The 21,083-nt window shown below is 41.3% G+C and overlaps 1 protein-coding gene across 3 annotated transcripts in view; it reads right to left on the reverse strand.

The window, feature by feature from the left end:
• The window catches only part of SLIT2 (slit guidance ligand 2), a 415,524-nt gene that overhangs the window by 123,004 nt on the left and 271,437 nt on the right, over positions 1-21,083 (reverse strand). The gene's annotated exons all lie outside the window — the stretch shown is intronic.

Here is a 21,083-nt window from a genome sequence, read left to right on the forward strand (position 1 = left end):
AACAGTTCTACGCAACTTCTGCATCCCCACAGTCCACTGGTCTAGGATCTTGGGATCATTAAGACCAGAACAGGATCCATAGCCCTGCTGTGGATATGAGGATGTCAAGGGACAGTGCAACACTGAATCATGGGGGAGTGTTGCCTGCCAGGAGAGTGGAGTATCAGGTAAGTAAAATGGTTTCTCCTCTCCTCTAGACAAAACAAGCTATTAACCCTTGCAGTGAGGGCACAGTGTTGGGCTTGAAGATACATTGTAATCATAATTGAAAAGTAAGGGCTCTTTCACACGGGCGTTCCGATCAGATCCGCCTGTCAGTTTTTTAGGCGGACCGGATCGATGCCCCATTCAGCCCTATGGAGCAGCGGATGTCAGTGGTGACATTTCCTCCGACACCCGCTGCCATCCGCATCCGATCCTGTCCGTGAAATCCGGACGGATGGGAACCCTATTTTCCATCCGTCCTGGGGATCGGATGGGATCAGGCGGTTCGCTCTCATTTGATTCCCCATAGAGAGCAGCGGGGCTCTGACACCTCCCACTCCGCACACAGTTGTCATCCGCCGGCTCAGCGGGGATCGGCGGATCGATCCCCGCTGAGCAGAGCACGGTCCGCAACGGAATGCAGACCGTGTGAAAGGGGCCTAAGCCTACAGATGCCCACTCCACTTGTCATCCAGGCATTGCTGGACTGCACTAGTTAATGACCCTGCTGAAGATACTGGAACCCCCTGTTCGATTGGAAACATATAAATGCCAGCACGCTCATGATTAGCAAAATGAAATCTGCATTGAATAGGATAGGTGATACAGGAAGCAAACAGAAAGTTACAATTCATTAGAAGCACATTCCTGCTCACCTCCTACTAACCCAGTCAGGTGATCTGTGAAAATCTTGCTGCAATTTTCTGACTTTAACATAGCTGCAATGCTTGCCTGAGAGCATTAGTTGCTCACTGATTGCTTTCACCTGTTGCCTTGGAATGGCTCTTTAGTTCCACAGGCACTTTATAAGTCACATATAAAATAGTGGCTTGAGAGTCTCCATTTTCTCCAAATACATTTCTGTTCTTATTTATTTTATGTACAAAACCACTGTGCAAGCACAGCTGCATCATACATTTCATAATATCCCTGTGTTTATGATTATAAAACTGAAAAAGCAATTCTAAAAAAAAAATAATAATAAAATGTGTAAAACAAAGTCAGATTGCGGCTTTAAACATGTCCCACAAAGCCAGTGACACTGGCCACAAAGACAATTCTATGCAATTTCATAGCTGTTCTCTATGTGATCTCCTTTGAGACGCATGGCTCCAGGACATCCTGGGAGAGAACTAACAGACAGAGACCACCCCATGCACACCAGGTGCTCTGTTTATTAGAGGAGTTCAGTTTTCCTATAGGTTTGGCATTTAATATTGCATTAATAAAACATGCATATGGTGGTTTCCTCACAAATCCTTGATAATTACAAATAACACTATTGGAGAGAGCGATACATTTTTTTATTATCATTTTTTTTATTATAGCAGAGGTTTCAGCTTAGGGAGTAATTGCAGAGAATGGGAAATCTAAAACACTGTACCGGAAGACACGAAAGGCAAAATGATCAATTAGTAACTGTAACTCCAAGGAATACATCAACTGAGTAATAGAAATGACTAATATTTTAAAGAGTAAGATGTAGAACTGTTAGAAGGCAGAGCACACTGCAGTTTGACTACGTCATCCTGCATGGAAATGCACAAAAGCATATCAAAAGGTTTGAAAATGAATCTCAATGCAGATTTTGGGTGTTGACCAGTGAAAAAAATATCCTGATTGTGAACTTTAAATGGTGTATACTTGGAAACAACAAAAATGCAGAGTAGTGTAGTTCTTGTAAATCACAGTAAAGTACATCGAAAGTCAAAAATATTTTCTTAATTTTACTTTTGGATAGAGTAGGAAATTGTTAGAACATCACTCAAGTTTTTATTTCAGTCTATGTCCTCATTAGAGAGGTTCACCCTCTTTATTTATCAAGGTGCCCAATCTACTGGGACTTGAGGGAAAATCCATTATTGAGTTGTCACCAGAATAGAAACAGAGGTGGAATCGTCCAAACGGGACATGTGCAGTCAGCTCACCCGGTGAAGCTCCCTCTGAAGTTTTTTTTCCAGGAGTGTATAATCCATGTCCCAAGTACTTCACATATTAAACCATGAAGCGTTTTCTTGAAAACAATCACCAAATCTAGGATTTTAATTCTGGATGTGCTGATCATTTTTCACAAAACACTTGTTGTAGTGTTTCCCTTATTTTGGGGAAAAGACAGGAAGTGAATGGAAAGATCCCTCAATAAGACAGAGAGCAAAAAAAAATTCCCCCCATATACACAGGAATACCCTGTGGGTTGAAAGGCTTTACTACTCTGTCATCAAAAGTAAAAAAAAAAAAAAAAACACAAAAATTTTGGCTTTAGATATACTTTAGGGGTATGCTGAAACTGTCCATAGGATAGGAGCATTTTTTAAAGTGCTAGTATGATTATTCCCTTCATGACTGATATGATACCAGATATATTAGGGTACGTTTAGTGTGGATTGAACTGGTCCCATCATATGGCATTGTAGCCAGTATATACTTCTGGAACCATGAACAAATAAAACATATTTCGATTTTTATAACTGCCTTTAAGATTAGTGAGGCGGCATTCCGGTATTTTAGATTACAGCACAACAATAATTGCTGATTGAATGTTATAGGAAATTACAATATCAAGCATTTCCACTAAGGCATTCCCTTAGCATAACACTGAATGAAGTACGGAAGTCTTGCATCCTGCCGGAGAAGCTTTCCAATTCCGGAGATTAATTTCACCCAGCAATTAAGTAAATTGGCTTTTTATTAAAGTGATAATATAGATGTACAGTACAATACTTTAACCTCCTGGACTATCTATCAAAGTCATTTAAATTGCTCAGTGGCATGAAAGGCTGCTCTTAGTGCAGTCCCGGAGAGGAATTGCTTCTAGACAAATTGGCAAAATCTTTTTATGCCATCAAATTTGCCTAATGCAGTCTGTAGGTTAATCTGAAAAAGGGTGAGCTGTATGGGTGCCCGTATCTTTTTATCCTTAGCTGTCAATAGATAAATCATTGCTGACACAGCGTCTTTTAAATCATTCCAGAGAGGAGAAATCATTGAGGACAATCATCTCCCACAGTTTTACAAGATGGCACTAAACGGCGAGGTGCTTTGTAGCATTTAACGTTTCTGATATGAGATAGTACGCTTCTTTCTGCTCATTTTCAAATGTGTGCTATCTTTATACCAATAATGAGTCAGGATAACAGAAATGAGGGATCTTTGTTAAAGAGCCAAAGATTAGACCGCAGTGGTTTAAGATAATGATGAGTAATAACCTCTAATTCAGAAGATATTTCAATCAGGGACTTAACACCAGATTATGCATGTAAATGAATATCTAAAACAATGCAAAGGATTATGTGCAGGCATTTGGTTTAGAAACTGCGGGAGTAGAGGATATGCAAGGCTGAGTGGATCCCTGGCTACCATTCCTAGAAGACAACCACGGTTCTCTGCACAATATTCTGGTGTATGGAGAGAGTTATGATCACTTTCAGTGTCACAGAGTTGTACAGGTGTCTTCCCATGAAATGAAACCTAAGTAGAGGCTGCAGAGGAAAATAATGACTGCATTGCAGGTGTACCTCAATAATGTCATCAAAGTACAACTTCATTTTGTGATCATACCTGGAACTTTAGATGTGCATTTGGTAAAAGAAATCTATCACATAAAAAAAAAGTCTTACACTGAAGATCTCCTTTTAAAAATGCTAATTTTCTCGTAGTTATGCTGCCATTCTTCCACCTACACTTTGATTAACAGATAAGTACTTGTGACTTTTCTATGACTGTTGTACATAGTTGTTTTAGGTCAGTGGCACATAAATATTAAATCTATGTGACCAGAGTAACAACTCACCAGCTAGAGTTTGCAGAAGTAGATCATCAGTGGCTGTTCCAATATTTCCCTAATGATCCCCTAACATGTATAATGTTACTAAAATACTCTATTATACCTCCTCAACTAAGATTACGACCCTCCTACTACATACCTTTACAAATCTTTGATGTCACTTAATATATTTCCAGTAGCGGCTGAATGCGAGAAATTATCAGAAGGGGGGGAGGGGGGGAGTTCTTCTAGATATATTTGTAATACTATTTCTGGCTGGAGTTTACAGTAGTAATTGAATGGCCATTTTGGTTAATAAGAAGTCAGACTAGGCATCGATTTTACCACAAACCAACCAATTTTTTTCATATTTCCTGCAAAAGATGTGTAATATATTGTTTTTAAAGCTGACATAAGTACACTATTAAACAATTGTATAATATAATGTTATAGGATTATAGTATAGTAAAAGGAAATGTAGCCAGGACAGGCACTGTCCTTGGTTAATTCAGTAATGAAGGTTCTGGTATATCTGTAAGTGCCATATACAAGATCTGCTATAGCAGTGATGGTGATCCTTGGCACCCAAGATGTTTTGGAACTACATTTCCCATGACGCTTAACTACACTGCAGAGTGCATGAGAATCATGGGAAACGTAATGCCAAAACATCTGGGGTGCCAAGGTTCACCATCACGGTGCTATGTGCTATATGTGTGCCTCCATGCTATTTGGGTATTACCACAACAGCTTTATGGGTTAGATTGTAGGAGAGTTAGGTTTCATGGCTACAATCTTCAAAAACTCAACATCCTAAAGAATCTATACAGTGAAAACTCACAGCAAGTTCTGCTTTAACCAGCTACAGCATGCATATACAAAGAAGCAGGCCCTTCAACATGCCCCACTCTATAAGGTACAGTTTATCCAGTTCCTGGGCTTCTCTAAACCCTTCTAATTCACATCTCCTGACAGCAAGACCTTTGAAAGAGTTCACTGAGGGAAGTTCAGGAGCCAAGTTTATTGTACTTGAAAGGCCAGATCTACAATTAAACAACTATCACTACACTAATCCACACTCCCTACCAGTGTTGGGGTAGTTACTCAAAAAATGTAACTAGTTACTAGTTACTAGTTACTTCTGTAAATTGTAATGAGATTACTTTACTAGTTACTGCATTTGAAAAGTAACTTCACTACTTATTACTTTACTTTCCTCTTTCTTAACTGACCGTGTAGAAGAAGATACATGACACTCTTTCTGCATAGAGTTTATTGTATAAACACAGGCTTTGGGAAACATGAAAACAAAACCTGAAAAAACAGAATAAAACATAAAGTGCAACAAAAAGTCATAAACTTCATCCTTCTCTATTCTTCGAAATAACGATTGTATCGCACGGATTTGGTAACGCAGGAAAGCGCGTTCCTATAGCCTAGTAAAGTAGTGTAGTTACCTCCTATAGTCTAGTAAAGTAGTGTAGTTACCAATATTAGTATTGTAACTAGTTACTTTACTTAGTTACCAAAAAAAGTAATGTAGTTACTGTAATCAGTTACTTTGTAACTAGTTACCCCCAACACTGCTCCCTACCCCTGTTAGGCATAACTACACGAAGCACTCCTCACCCCAGCTGATTTAGTTTTTCAATTGCAAAGCCATTGGCCAACTCAGGTGTTTATATTCTCAGTGACAAAATAATTCAGTCCTCATAGGCTTAGATAAGGATGTATTTAAGATTTCCAGTCTCAATATACAACCCATTAAAATCTATTGGAACTTGGCAAGGCATGGCAAGCTAAAGAGAATGTGCTACATTCAAAGCACCAGAATGCATAATAACGTATAATTATGGAAGGCACAGCTTGGTGGTATAGCGGTGAAGCTTAGCATTACCCTTTAAAAATACACCACAACTTTGAGGGATAATTATATGATTAGCATAGTTATCTATTAATTGACCAACCTTTCCCCAACTTCAACACGTCCCCCAAATTTTTATTCTAACCTGTCCACTCTCCTCCCAAATCTTCTCCACTGGAAAGTCTTCCCAGTAAGCAGCTTCTTCTGATTGCATAGATGAATCTGCTTTTAGTTCACCTGGAAGCTTTCAGCAGTTGGGATGCATAATAGACAGCCACTCCATAGACATGAATTTAGATTTTCTGAACATGCGCAAAAGAGCAATTACAACACACACTTTTGCATAGCCGATCTGACCTAACCTCATTCTACTGGTATATTGTTATATTACCACAAGCACAGTTTAATCTATATATTTATTGTTTCAGTTTTGGATGTATTATGGAAATAATGAAATTGTTGACCATACTTCATTTAAAAGGGTCATATCCAGCTTAATAACGCGGCTTCATAACCGGTCATTCACCAAGCAGCATATCTGATTTAAAAAAAAAAACATAAATATTTAGTTGTGTGTACTATGTAGGCGATGTGATTTGTAATGATGCTTTAGCATGATTACTTAAGCGCTTTATGTTCTCACTCTCCTCTGATTGCCCTAAAGTGCATTACATTAACTAAACGAAAGAGAGCCATTAAGAATTTACTGGTTCAATTAACCTGAAAAAAGCCACTTCAGCTGCAGACATTTTATGTTTGGGGAAAATGTGAAAGAAATTCTATTAGGGGAAGTATGGCAGCTGCCACAGACATTGGGAAAGGTCACAGCAACACATAATTTCGTTTGGATGGGATTTGATGGTTACTGCTAAAGAGGAAGGATGGTGAGGTGACTGGAGTGAGTTTAGGACATCTGTATTCATATATACAGCACTCCTAATCCCAAGGAGGCAGTAGCCTAACACAAAGGTGCAGTGCAGCACTGGCTCTAAAAAGCAGCAGAGAAGAGCGTGTTCCTGTACGAAGCCAAAGTTGCATTTTACAAAGCTATAATATTTAAAGTAAACCTGCCCTCATACTAAGCTGTAAAATGTAAGATCAATTCTTCTGAAAATGTTTCCTCTGTGCACCCCAGGAACTCCTGGATGGATTTAGTATGCAAGGACTGATTTTGTAAATACTCAGCCACCTCATCCCACAATGTAACACAAGTGCCTCTTAATAGCTCCTAGAGGTGCCCATTTTAGATTGCAGGAGCCAATCTAATGCCTCGTACACACGCATCGATAGTTGGCCGTGAATTTTCGGCCAACGTCCGATCGGCCGATTTTCGGCTTGTTAGTATGATGCTTTTGACAACCAACTCTGACTTTTCGGCCGAAAAAAATCTGGTGTGCATGCTATAAAATTTTTGTTGGCCGTCAACAGAACGGCCGATTTTCTGTCAGTCAGTACAGATTTCGTCAGACAAAAATCTGATGAGCAAGACTGGGCATGCTCAGAGAAGAAAAAACACACAGAAAGTAAACCAGCACATGACATCACTTCTGAAGTTGTTTTTTGTTGGCCGAGAAAATTTGTGCGCAGTCTAGAGCACATTTCAACCAACACAGCAACACTGGACAAAAGATGGCCGATAATCGTTGCGTGTATACGAGGCATAAGAAATGTTTCCCAGAACCAACTTTGAACAAAGTCAGTATTTGCATTCTTTTGCAAAGGGACATCTTCCGTGCTGTAGGTGTTTTGAGAGTGTGACAGTGGCAGTGTAGCACCTACTGTATATAGATGTATTTTTGTTTTCACTGATCCATATAAACAAAATCGTCATAGATTTCTACATTTTTTGAAAATGAGAAAGAGTTATAGCCATATGAGATAAAACTGATAATATGGGAGATTAGAAGTTAGATGCCAATAAACTACACTAGCTATAGGATGGGATGGGATGGATGTGCCTGCATCAATACTACTGAATCACAGACGCAAATAAAAATGCAGCTAATGAAAGTCAGATTTGATTATGTCCTTGATTTCTCTTGATCATTTAGTAGAGAAGCCAAAACTTCAGGATTACAGCCAAGCAACTGACATTTTCAGCTCAGCATTGGTAGCTCAGATATTTGTCTCATGGCAGGTTTCAGTTACATTTTGCTGAACTTTTGCATCAAGAAGTTTGGATGTGGTTTGTTTCTTCAAAAGAAGGACCCAGAAAATCAACAAAAAAATATCTGATGTCAGTCAACCCAGTGGCTGGAATCCCTGCAGTTTGCCCTTTATATTCCATTTGGTACTTTGAGGCTCAAATGAATCATTCCACCCTTCCCTCTATTCTATTCCTTATAAAATATTCTCCAGCAAGAAAAAAAAAAAATCTGACATGATAAATATCCAGTGTGTAGCTTAGTTTTTTAGGATTGCTATCACTGGGGTGGTGTTAAAAGTGAGGTCTTCTGTAATCTTCCTCTGAACTAAGCCTAACCATTTACAGCCTCTGTTATCCTGTATAAAGTGTCTAAAGAATTTGGCGATGTACTGTATATACTATGGGGTTGATTTACTAGAACCAAAAAGGTTTTCACTTTGCACATGAAGTTGTATTGTAGAAGGGAATTTTTCCCAAAGCTTAGTGAATATGGTGAAATTTTACTTTGTGGAAAATACCCAAGCACGGCGAGGAAAATAGAAAAATACAGCATTTCTGCTTGTACATGATCGGATAATGAAAGTCAGAGCTTCCCCTCATTCACCAAGCTCTGGGAAAATTCCCTTGCACAGGGGATTTTCCTTTGCAAAGTGAACAGTCTATTTGCCTTTAATAAATTAACCCCGATATTACCACAGGGGGAGATTTACTAAAACTGGTGCACAAAGAATATGGTGCCGCTGTACATAGTAACAATCTGTTTCTAGGTTTCATTGTTGAAGCTTAATTAAACAAGCTGAAGTTAGAAGCTGATTTGGTTATTATGCACAGCTACACCATATTCTGTGTGCACCAGTTTTAGTAAATCTCCCCCAAAGTGGCTTATATTGCGTGAAGGATAAAGTGGTGAAAGAAACACCTGTTTGTTATACCACTTCTATATGAAGGAATAGCCCTGCTATTGATGTATATCTGGATATATTTCTCTACGGGCTGAAAACCACAGGCTGCATAAACTGCTATGACTAAACAGAATATCAGAAGTCCCAGGTTAATTGATTAATTATCTGAATCACCTGCATCGTTATTTCCCATTAACTTGCATCTTCTTCAGTCTCTCAGAACTACCAGTCAACAGCTGCACAGCCACCACTTGTTAAACACCACTGAAATATGAGGCTGTAACGCCATCACATCTTTCATCCATTTTTAATGCTACAGCAAAGACATAGGAAAGGCGAATGAGAAAAAAAACACCCTAAAGTAAATTAAATTGCCCGTATAAAAATATCTCTGGTAAGAAATCATCGTTGTCAATATCATAAGCTATTTACGTTTTCATTAGGAATCAGATAATAAGGCAGTCATGCCATAAGTAAAGATGACTGAGCAGTTTGTCAGCCTGGAGTTAGGCAATGGATAAAGATTACACATGAATCAATATATCACTATTATCCACTTTCCTCACTCTGCTTTTACATGTGCCAGAATGTTTTGTGTACACGCAGTGACTTTGTTCAAGAATGTCAGTGAAGACAAATGGTTAGGTCTCTCCTGAGATGTCTTAGGGACACATCTTGGCCAGACTCCCTAACAAAGGCCCATCTGTGGCTAACAGGCTACCGGGGAACTAAAAGACATGCCCACTGTACTGCTCACAGTGAATGTTGAGATTGCTAATTTTCTGATACATGTGTAGCACCCTCCTAGGCAGGTGCTAGTGAGAAAGTATAGTTTTGAGCTCTGTCTGCTTTCCAGAAGGGCTGTGGGTAAATATTTATTGTTTTCTGCCTACCAGAGAGCAGGATCTGTTTGTGAGGTCTGGCCATTCTGCTGAGTAGGCAACTCGTTCTGTCTGGAGTGTGTTTCACTCTGGTCCAATAGGGAGGCATATTGGACAGTGGGAGGAAACCTGACAAATGGGTGCACAGGCTTTTGATAGAGCCCTGGTGATTTGGCAGAGGAAAAGTACCTCAGTGCATGCTGGGATATTGTATAAAAGCCAGGAGCACATGTGCTGGAGATCTTTCGTCTGGGTAGCAGAATTCCAGAGGGAGGGGGGCGGCTGCCTCCTCCTCTATAGATGTGCCATGTGGTCTCAGGGGGTCATCCTGAAGGCCTGGAGAGTAGCAGTGAGGAACTGAACCCAGAGGTCCAGGGAAGCTGACTAAGAGGGGAGACACCGGGAGGATTTCTCTCTGCAGTACAGTGAGTACAGAATCTCGTAACTAGGGACCTGACCTGAGGGGGGCCACCCCTGCTCCTAGGTTAGTCAGTAGACAGGTGTCAGTTGAAAGGGGATGCTAGTGAGAGTGTTCTGAAGATAAGTTATAATCCACTTAGTAGTCTTGCTAGGAATTAAAGAGCAAGAGACTTAACCCTTTCTACACTTGTAGCAGTGTGGATTAAGCAGCCTAGCTGTTTCCAATTAACCTAGAAGGCTTGAAGATAGAAGTCCTCAACTAATGTAAATAGTTCAACTGGAGTATCCCACTATTCCCTTCTCCTATCCCAGTTCCAAATAAACACCAAAAAAAAACCAACACCCCTAGACTGTTTATTTGTGTGACGAGCCATCAGGAGCAAGGCAAGGATCCATGAACTATATCTTAAGATAACCGTGTGCTGGTGATCAAGGGAGCCTGTCAAGTCATTATTCAGTAGGCACTGCAGGGACAGCGCTACACATGGTTAAAGCGTAGATTATCCAGGCACAGTACCTACCTATCAGCTGTCTCGATTTAGGTATTACAGTCCTGGTTTTAATCCTCCTACAGGGAAAAAAGTGGCTTTCATCAAATAATAAAGAGTTAGCTTTAATCAATGTGTGTGTACACTTATATGTCTTCTCATTAGGGTTTATTTACTCAATTTATTATAACCCTTTATTAGGGGTTGCACTCCCCCCCCCCACCTCCATTGCCACATTTGGCACTTTATTGGGGGGAAGTGGGTACCTGATTTTGACAGTTACCTGCTCCCACTTCCGGGTCAGGTCGCTGCGGCAATCTATGACGATGTCCGGACCCTCATCTTTCCCCCCCTAAGCCTTCTAAAACACACACACAGATCCCAGAAGACTATGAAAGCATTCAGAAAGCGCATCGCGGCTCACGCATTCGCAGTAGGAAACGGGCTGTGAAGTCAGTAGGCTTCACTGCCGGTTTCACCTACCTTAGATGCCCAACGCCAAAGCTGATTGAAGAATCGACATTGGTTTAGGTGCCGACATCGCTGGATCCCAGAACAGGTAAGTGTTCTTAAATGAAAAGTAATCAACTACAGTATTTGTAGCTGTGGACTTTTACTTTTTTTGTTGGGGGGGGGGGGGGACTGAACCCCTCTTTAAGCAATTTTTTTTGGTAAAGTGCTTTTTTATTCTAGGGCTTTAGATTTCAGCGCTGTGCACATCTCTGCTACTGAATCTTTTAGCTTATGGCTCTGTGTGTGAGCCTGTGTATGTAACCGGATGTGGAGAAATATAATTGAAATTATGAATAAAATAATCCCTCGGGAAGTGTAGCTGAACATGCAGATGCCCAGCACATACCCAGAAGTCACACAAAATGCATGTTTCCGAGGGTGAGAACACCACTTCTGCACAGACAAAGTAAAAACTCGTACACACTAAAAAAATATCGGGCGAGAATTTTCATCCAAAGAACTTTCGTACAATTTCCGTATAGTGTGTGCACAACTTTCTACAGCTGATTCCAACCTTTTGAGCAAACATTTCCAAAGAGACAAGCTGCAAAATGTTTCTTGTATGGGAACAGAACGTACGATTTTTGCTTAATATGTACCGTTTTTATATGATTTTCGTACAGGAAAAACCAGAAACGAAAGATCAGAAACAATAAACAAAAAAATAAATACTCTGTCATACGAGAATTTTCGTATGAAATTTCTTTCATTGGTACCGATCTGCTGTGAAACAATGAGGAAAATCAGACGATCGCCCGGTTTTCTTATAGTGTGTACCCCACTTAAAGTGTTACTGAACCCAGGACCTTGTATTCCCTATATCTGGTCTCCCACAGTACACAAAACATGGAAATGCAATTATTTTAGTAAATGCAAACTGAGAAATACTTTTTCAGTATATAGCAGTCTTGTGTCTGGTTAAAGCTTGTAGGAGGAGTTTTTATTCTCCTCTGACTGTTCTGTGAGGCTGAATGACCCCTGACTTTCTGTCTGCACAGTGCTGATTGGCCCTGTGCTGATCACATGCACCCTCCCAAGATAAAAAAAAAAAAACTCTCTAGCAATACACACCAAACTGAGCATGTGCAGAGTGACTGCAAAGACTCTGTCTTATCAGAAGATAGATTGGGGACAGTGGAAAAAGAGGAGGATCAGAGAAAACAGGATCAAACAGCCTTTTTACACAATGCAGAGGATTTACCCCTTAAGTTCTATAGTAAGTATAACAAGCATGCTTTGATGCTTATACAGACTGATTTTATTGTTGTGGGTTTAGTAACACTTTAAGTGAGCATTAGGCAGGAAGTGTCTTACTGGCAGGGAAAAGAGTTAAAAACTTAAACAAGAGAAAGTCTGAATTACAAAAGCAATTCTCTCAATATGAAGCTGCTATTACAGAATATTTAATTTTCGGATCAAAATACATTTTAACCAAATCTCTCCAGTATTAGGGTAATGAACCACTTGAAAAAAAAAAAAGATATCTTTTTTGAGTTAATTATGATTCCTGTGATCTTACGGATCATTTGAGCAATTATACATTTATTAGCTCTGGCTGAATTTCTTTCTATGAACATGATGAATGCAACAAGGTTCTGAAATTTTCTAGTGCCAGTAACAATTATGCCCAGGAGTCTGTATATTATTATATAGGATTTATATAGCCCCAGATGCAGAGGTTTCCTCCAATGACTGGGGTAAGGTGCAGTAAGGAACTCACCTAAGGACAAGTGTCAATAGGGAAACAGCAAGAAAATGCACTCACATGATCTCTTATTCCTCGGAAGAATTTTTGGCAGAGAAAGCCTTTGGTTTGGAAAAATAAGAGCATGCTCCAGCTCCTCTACTGCCAAGATAAATCACTATTTAATCTATGCGGTCTATTTTGTGTCACTGGCTTGTTTCATGCCATGGAAGTAGAGGAATAAGGTGCTCTGTGATCACTGTGAGTCCGCCAAGAAATGAACCACATTGTGATAAAATGTTACAGTCATGTGAATCAATTAAATGGGATTTTTTTAGGCTGTCATGTTTTTTTACTTATTTCATATTTTCTAAGTTTAAAGTAAATGTGACACTCCAGGCAGACATTAAGGCCAAGCAGGCACCAAACCAGAATTTAATTAAAGGGCAACTCTACTTTCAGTAAAAAAAATGTATATACCATATAGGATTGCTACACAAGTCTTTGTATAGATTAGTGTTAACAAAATGTATCTATTTTATTCATTCTACAGCCAGATGTGATTTTCTGAAACTGGGAGAGCATCCCAACTTATGTATAGGAGTGTTTATTATATGATTACTTAGGAGGCAACATCAAGGTTATGAGTAAATGGCAAGTACAGTTGAACAAATTTACAGTTCATACATTGTATGGTGCTCTATTTTAAGAATGTTATTAAAGAGGAGGATTATTTTAGACAATTTGATTCTCACCACAGATACCATCTCATCCCTTCCTTCCTTTATGGAAGATTAAAAGGAGTGTTATGTGACAGCAATGAATGTGATTCCATGGGGAAGGGGGGGGGGTGGTCTGGCAATGCACCCTCTTTAACCTGTGGTATAACATCCAGGGCTGAGACAAAGGGTGGGCAAAAGGAACGGCTGTCCTGGGCACTGTGGAATCATGTGAGGTGGGGAGGCACCTCAAGGAGTTTGAAGGGGAGGTGGAATTTGGAGGGGGATAAGAATTGTTCTAAGATGGGAAATTAGGGGGTGTGCTAGGAATGGTGATTTGGGGGAATATGCATGGAGAGGGGAGATGGGGGAAGAGGATTTGTGCTGGGAGGGGGGATTTTGGAGGCTTGTACTAGAAGAGGTGATATGGTAGAGGGGAGAGGGAATTTGTGCTAGGAGGGGAAATTTGTTTTTATTTGGGGGGGGGGGGATTTGTGCTAGTAGGGATAATTGGGAGGTATTTAAACTAGGAGGAGAAATTTGGGTGGGTTGGGAGAGAATTTGTGCTGGGAGGGGGATTCAGAATGGGGGGAGGGGATTTGCGCTTGGAGGGGAAATTGGAGGGGTAGAGGATTTGTGCTAGGAGGGGTGTTTTTTTTTTATTTGATGAGAAGATTTGAGGAAGGGGGAAGGGGGGCAGATTTGTACTGGGAGGAGGGGGAGTTAATGCTTTGGGGTAAGCTCGATTTAGTGCTCAATTTTTTTTTGGGGGGGGGAGATTTTGCTGACACAATGCTAATGCATTTGGGGGGGGCGTAGTTTGGTATGTTTGCCCTGGGCTTTAGATGACTTTGTCCCGGGTACTGATAACATCCATGAAAAAACATGCCAGATATGATAGACAGATAGTTTTGGGTAGTCCACTGGGACCTGATTTCTAAGTCATCTAGTTTTTCAGACAGACTAGAGAGATTATCACTGTGTTGTCTATATTGCTTTTTCTAGCGCTTTGATTTGCTGTGTATGTAAGATGAATTCTGCTTTTAAAGGACCGAGTTCTTTCTGAATAGCAGTGGTTATATTCATATTGACATATATATATATATATATATATATATATATATATATATATATATTGTGACAGGAAGTCAGCTAAATCTGGGAATGTAGTCACAGGAAGGAGATACATTTCCACCTGATTGAGAAGTCCATTAATTAATTTAGGGTGTTGGCTACAGAGCTAGCCAGCAGGAAGTTGAAAGGCCTTCACCTGTTCAGAATGAGGGAGTTAAGGCTCTATAATTTGTTTAGAGAAAGTCCTATTGTTTGCTGCCTCCAGAAGCTGCATCCTGAAGCCATGTGGGCTGGGAGCAGGAGGACAGTCAGCGTGTGCCTCCCGACAGGATGTGTGGGCCTGGGAGAAGACCCCCCGGAGTGATGTGTGCCCGGGACGGTAACCAAGGGTGAATACGTCTCAAAGGTGAGAAGACGAAGTGTTTCTGTGTGAAAGAAACAAAAGGACTGTGTTGCCCTGTGAAACTATTATAAAAGGACTATTGAGTGTCCACTGTAGGACAAGGAAGTCTGCCCGACGGTAGGTTGGAGACAGACACTTAGGCAGGTTCCAGTTGTGAGAAGGTAGCCGCCCACAGAGGCAAGGATTTATTTTCTGTTTTATTTTATTTTGGATGTTTTGCTGCATACAGCCTGGTGAAGAAAACACCATTTAATAAACCACACTGTTTGTTTGCAAGCACTTGTCGGCTACCTCTCTGGGAAAAAACACCCCCCAAGGGGTCATCCACACCCGCCACCGAGCTAATCCCTCACATATGGTGGAGGTATGCAGTGGGCATAAGCAGAGATCCCTGCAAGGAAGTGCAAATGTTTGATGAACTTTGTCTGGTGCATGAGATTGCACAATCTATGTGTGCAGGAGAGAAGATCCTGACAGAAAAAAAAAAAAAAAGTGTTTTAAAGAGACAGGGGTCTCAAAATTTTTTGATGAACTTTGTTGTGTCTGGTGCAAGTGACTGCACAAACTGTGTGCGCAGGAAAAGAGATCTTGCAAGAGAGAGAAAAACTACATGTGTTAAAGAGACAGTGGTCTGAAAATTGTTTGCTGGACTGTGAAAAATTTGTTTGTGGAGTTATTGAAGATGGGGCGATCCAAACGCCTGAAAAATGCAAAGATAGATGAAATGAGAGACCGGATTCTATGGATGGAGGGGATGTTACCGTCTGAACCAACCCCATCCATGCCTAAAGAGAGTCTACTAAAGAGGAAGGTTGTTGTCCCTAGCAACACTGATGAAACTGCTATGGAGACGCAGTGTGCTCAGATGAAAAGTAAACCCAAAATGGGGGAGATGCTGAAACAACGGAGCTTTGCAGCTCAACAAAAGGCTCATCAAGAGAGCATGGCAGGCTGGAAACAGAGACGCCAGCAGCCAATGGAGGCCATCGGTTTGGAGGAAACCGAGTATGTGTGCAGGGCTGAGTTGGATGCCTTGCAACGGAAAATGGAAGAAAAGGAACAAGCCTTGGAATTGCTTAAAATGGAGCATAGAAACTTGCAGGAAATGAATGAACTACTCAAGTCTCATGTGTCACAGTGGGAAGAATCCACTGCTCTTCTTTTGGTCGAGTTGCAAAAACGCAGAGAGACTATAATGGAGAAAGATACCATCCTCAAGGAAAAGGAGGTTGAAATTCAGACTTTGCAGGAGCAAAGTATGCATGATATGTTGGAGTTACGAAATCAGCTGGAAAAAAGTCTTCAGTCTTTGGAAGCTACAAAAATAGACCTGCAGGGGGCGCAGGAACAGAATGTCGCTCTGAAAACGACATTGTCTCTCAGCGACAACGAGAAAAGTGAAAGAGAGGCTAAATTACTGAGTACTGTGTATGAGCTCACCACTTTGAGCAATGTGGTAGATGAATTACGTGCAGACTGTGAAAGTTGGAAAGGTGAAGCCCAACGTTTCCAGCAGCAGTTAAAGGAGAAAGAAGCCTGTGTGGCAGAATTACGGTCTCATTCCCAGAAGCTAGCCAATGAGGTGAAAGCTCTTATGCAGGGAAAAGAAGATTGTGAACATAAGAGGGAAAAAGTAGAGGCACAGCTTCTGGAATCGCAAGTCAAGGTGTCAGAAGGTGACCGATTGTGTGCTAAGCTGTCAGAGAAGGCAAACCGACTGCAGGTTGAGTTGGACAATGTTACAAATCAGCTTTCTCAAGCAGACAGCAAATCTAGAGAAATTGCGGAAGATTTTTCTATCTTGGAATCGCAGCTGCAAGACACGCAGGAACTCTTACAGGAAGAGAGGTGTCAAAGGCTGAGTTTTAGCACAAAGCTCAAACAAATGGAAGATGAGAAAAATGGCTTCCTGGAACAATTAAAAGAGGAGGCGGAAGCAAAGAAAAACCTATCAGAGCAAGTCGCAACATTGCAAGCTCAGATAGCGGATATGAAAAAACGCATGGAAGAAAGCGTTGCTTCATTACAGTGTGTTGAAGATGTGAAAAAGAAGTTTGATCAGATGCTTGGTGAAGAGAAGACTGTGTCTGCAAAATATGCAGAAGAACGCGACCGCGCAGAAGCGGAGGCGCGTGATAACGAGAGCAAAGCCCTGTTCTTGGCTCGCTCTTTGGAGGAAGCTCTAGAGTCCAAGGCTGAACTAGAAAGAGTTAACAAGCAGCTATGTACAGAGATGGAACATGTGGTCAGCTACAAGGATGAGGTTGAGAAAAGCGTTCAGGAGCTAGAAAAGTCTAAACGAGCCTTAGAACAGCAAGTAGAAGAGATGAAGATTCCGTTGCAGGAACTGGAAGAGGAATTCCAGGCAACAGAGGATCTGTCCCAAAGAGGGGATAGTGTGCCTGATGCAGTTTTTAAAAGGATCAGTGTTTTGGGGTCTGTCCTGAGTGAGCCTCAGAAATGTGATGACACGTGGCTTGAATCACCCCTTTGGAATAAACCGTTCCTTCAAAAACTTCAAGCATTGGAAAATGTATCATTAGAGCTTCAGCAAACAAAGGAGCTGAGTAAGAAATGTGGTGGTTTCTCAGTTCAGGCTGAAAACCTAGTGGAGAAAACTAAGGCTGTTGGTGAAAACGTGAAGCAAATGAATAAGTGCCTTTCAGGGAGTGTTTCCAAAATGGAACTGGTGAAAGACGGGTGGCAGAAGTTTGATCGTGATCTTGAGATGCATTCCATGTGGAATTCAGATAGAGAAAAAGAACTAGGTGACCTTGAGCGGTCAAATAGTTCAGCAGAAAGTGCATTGAAGAAACCTGTAAAAGAATGTGTTGCAGTTCCATGCTTCTTCACTGATGCAGAGAGGAGGTCTATAATGGATACCACCCAGATCGCTGGGTTCAACTGTGTTGTTGCCTTTGACCCCTATGTTGGTGGAAGGAAAGTTGATGATGTTCTGGTTGGCTTCTTCTGTGAAGAGTTTGGCAAGAAATATAAACTGAATATCAAATCAAATAGTAGGCCTTTACTGCGACTCGCTCAGGAGGGCGAAAAGTTTAAGAAGTTGATGAGTGCAAATGCTTCAGATCTGCCTATGAATATGAAATGTTTGGTGAATGATATTGATATCTCTGGGAAAAGGAACAGGGGTCACTTTGAAGAAATGTGTGACAGCCTGTTGTCTCAATTGGAAAATCCTCTGCACAGCATCTTAGAGCAAGCAAAGCTCAAGAAGGAAGATCATTCCCTTTTACAACAAAAAGTCAATGATTGTGTACAGATGTATGGAGAGGCAACTCAAGTCACAGAGGGATGTCAAGAGTCCCTACTTGGAACAAAGCTTAGTGAAGCAAAGGTTCTCAAAGTTTTGTGGAAAACATTTATGGATTGCAGAGAGAGGCGTCTTAAGAATGTTGAAGACATTAAGACTAGCCCAATTGAGTTGCCTATGGATCACGGTCCTCCATGGTGGATTGGACAGACGGTTATGAGGGACAAGCTGTCTGACATTTATGAGAAAGCTGTCAATGAAGATGACAGAAACGAGAAGGAGCAAAATGATGCCAAAAATGCAGTTGAAGAATGTGTATATGAGATGAGAGACAAACTGTGTGGCATTTATGAGAAATCCGTCAATGAAGATGACAAAACAGTTTCATCCGGAAGCTTGAGGATAATAGGAGGCTTATCAGTGAGTCAGCAGTGCCTGACACATGCGTGCCTGGAAATATGTGTCCCAACCCTAGGGTTGAAACAAGAGGGGGGGGTATGTGACAGGAAGTCAGCTAAATCTGGGAATGTAGTCACAGGAAGGAGATACATTTCCACCTGATTGAGAAGTCCATTAATTAATTTAGGGTGTTGGCTACAGAGCTAGCCAGCAGGAAGTTGAAAGGCCTTCACCTGTTCAGAATGAGGGAGTTAAGGCTCTATAATTTGTTTAGAGAAAGTCCTATTGTTTGCTGCCTCCAGAAGCTGCATCCTGAAGCCATGTGGGCTGGGAGCAGGAGGACAGTCAGCGTGTGCCTCCCGACAGGATGTGTGGGCCTGGGAGAAGACCCCCCGGAGTGATGTGTGCCCGGGACGGTAACCAAGGGTGAATACGTCTCAAAGGTGAGAAGACGAAGTGTTTCTGTGTGAAAGAAACAAAAGGACTGTGTTGCCCTGTGAAACTATTATAAAAGGACTATTGAGTGTCCACTGTAGGACAAGGAAGTCTGCCCGACGGTAGGTTGGAGACAGACACTTAGGCAGGTTCCAGTTGTGAGAAGGTAGCCGCCCACAGAGGCAAGGATTTATTTTCTGTTTTATTTTATTTTGGATGTTTTGCTGCATACAGCCTGGTGAAGAAAACACCATTTAATAAACCACACTGTTTGTTTGCAAGCACTTGTCGGCTACCTCTCTGGGAAAAAACACCCCCCAAGGGGTCATCCACACCCGCCACCGAGCTAATCCCTCACAATATATATATATATATATATATATATATATATATATATATATGACTTTAAACACATAGCCCCATACACAGCAAGTTTTTTTTTTATAGTTGATAGACATCTGCGACTGTGATGGACTCACCCTCTGATTTGTCCTCACTGCTTTGTAGGGAGTCCGCCATGCAGTGATTGTCAACCAATGGACACGAATAGGTCAAAAAGGGGAAGGGGGTGCTGTGGTAGGATCGGGTTCCTCTTTTAATGCTCATGTTTAGGGAGCCCAAGAGTATCACCAAAAAAACCCCATTCCCAAATGCTGGGCTTAAAACACAAAAGAGTAACATTCACCAGGCTTTGTGCTTACAAGATGATCTTAGCAGAACATATGAAACCAAGGTGGAACATAGATCAAATCTCAGGCTGGTTCAGCAGGAAATGGCTGAGATTCACACTATCTATGGGCAGGCTGAATGTACCCAACTCAATCTATAGATCGACTTGGGTGCAACCAGCATGTCAGATTTCTAGCATGCGAACATTGCCAGTGTATATAGCCACTAGCAGTAATCATTGTGCTCTCCTGGCATGGACAGCTCCCTGTGCCCTAACTCCCCAACCCACTGTGGTTGCAGGAAAGAAAATCGCATGATCTATGGCCAGCCTTAAAGGCAGACTGAATGCATTGTGTATACAAACCCTTGGGCATTTATTAAAGTGTATATAAATCCTAAGGCAAGCCCTAGATTATGTGATTTTCTTTCCTGCAGCCATGAGTTGCAGGAAAGAAAATGTATCAATTTCTCTGTCAACACATGATCTGTTAAAATATACCATTCAAAGTGTTGTGTTACATCTGTTTGATGAGTTAAAAAAAAAAAGCCAGTTGATCTTGCAAAGAATCGAATACCTTCCTGTACCCTCTGCGTGTGCAGCACTGATATCAATTAGCATTGTTCCCCACTATCTTCGAGGATTACAGAACCACACACCCCACTATCTTTGAGAACTACAGAACCACGCCCCCACTATCTTCGAGGACTACAGAACCACACCCCTCTATGTTAAGGTTAATGGAGATGGGTGGGTATCTGTAGTCCCATCTCGTGTCTGTCATCCTGATACAGAAGGGTGAGTAAGTGTTCTCATCCTAGTGCTGAGAGGGTGTTACTGGCAGGATCACAAGGTAAAAATGTGAAAAAAAAAGTTTAAAAGCAAGAAAACTAATGCAACCACCACATTCAAGGACTGATATGCTGCAATATATTTATTTTTTTCCTTTTGGGTTTCGATATGCTTTATTTCATGAGGCTTCATGTTTTTCATTTGCTACAGAAAAATTTACATTTACACTAAATTTAGATTTAGTCCCCGTTCACACTGGGGCGACCTGTCAGGCGACCTGGTCTCCTCACAGGTCGCCGTAGGTCGCCTTCCATAGAGAAGCTGCAGACCCGTTCTAATAGGAGCGACACAAGTCACTCTGACTTAGAAAAAGGGTCCGGAGCTTCTTTTGGGCGACCCGGAGCGACCGTCATAGACTTCAATGTTATGAAGTCCGTGCCGGCCGCTCCGAGGTCGCG

Source organism: Pelophylax lessonae, assembly GCF_965119305.1.
Source record: "Pelophylax lessonae genome assembly, chromosome: 1".
In the NCBI taxonomy this organism is placed as follows: Eukaryota; Metazoa; Chordata; class Amphibia; order Anura; family Ranidae; genus Pelophylax; species Pelophylax lessonae.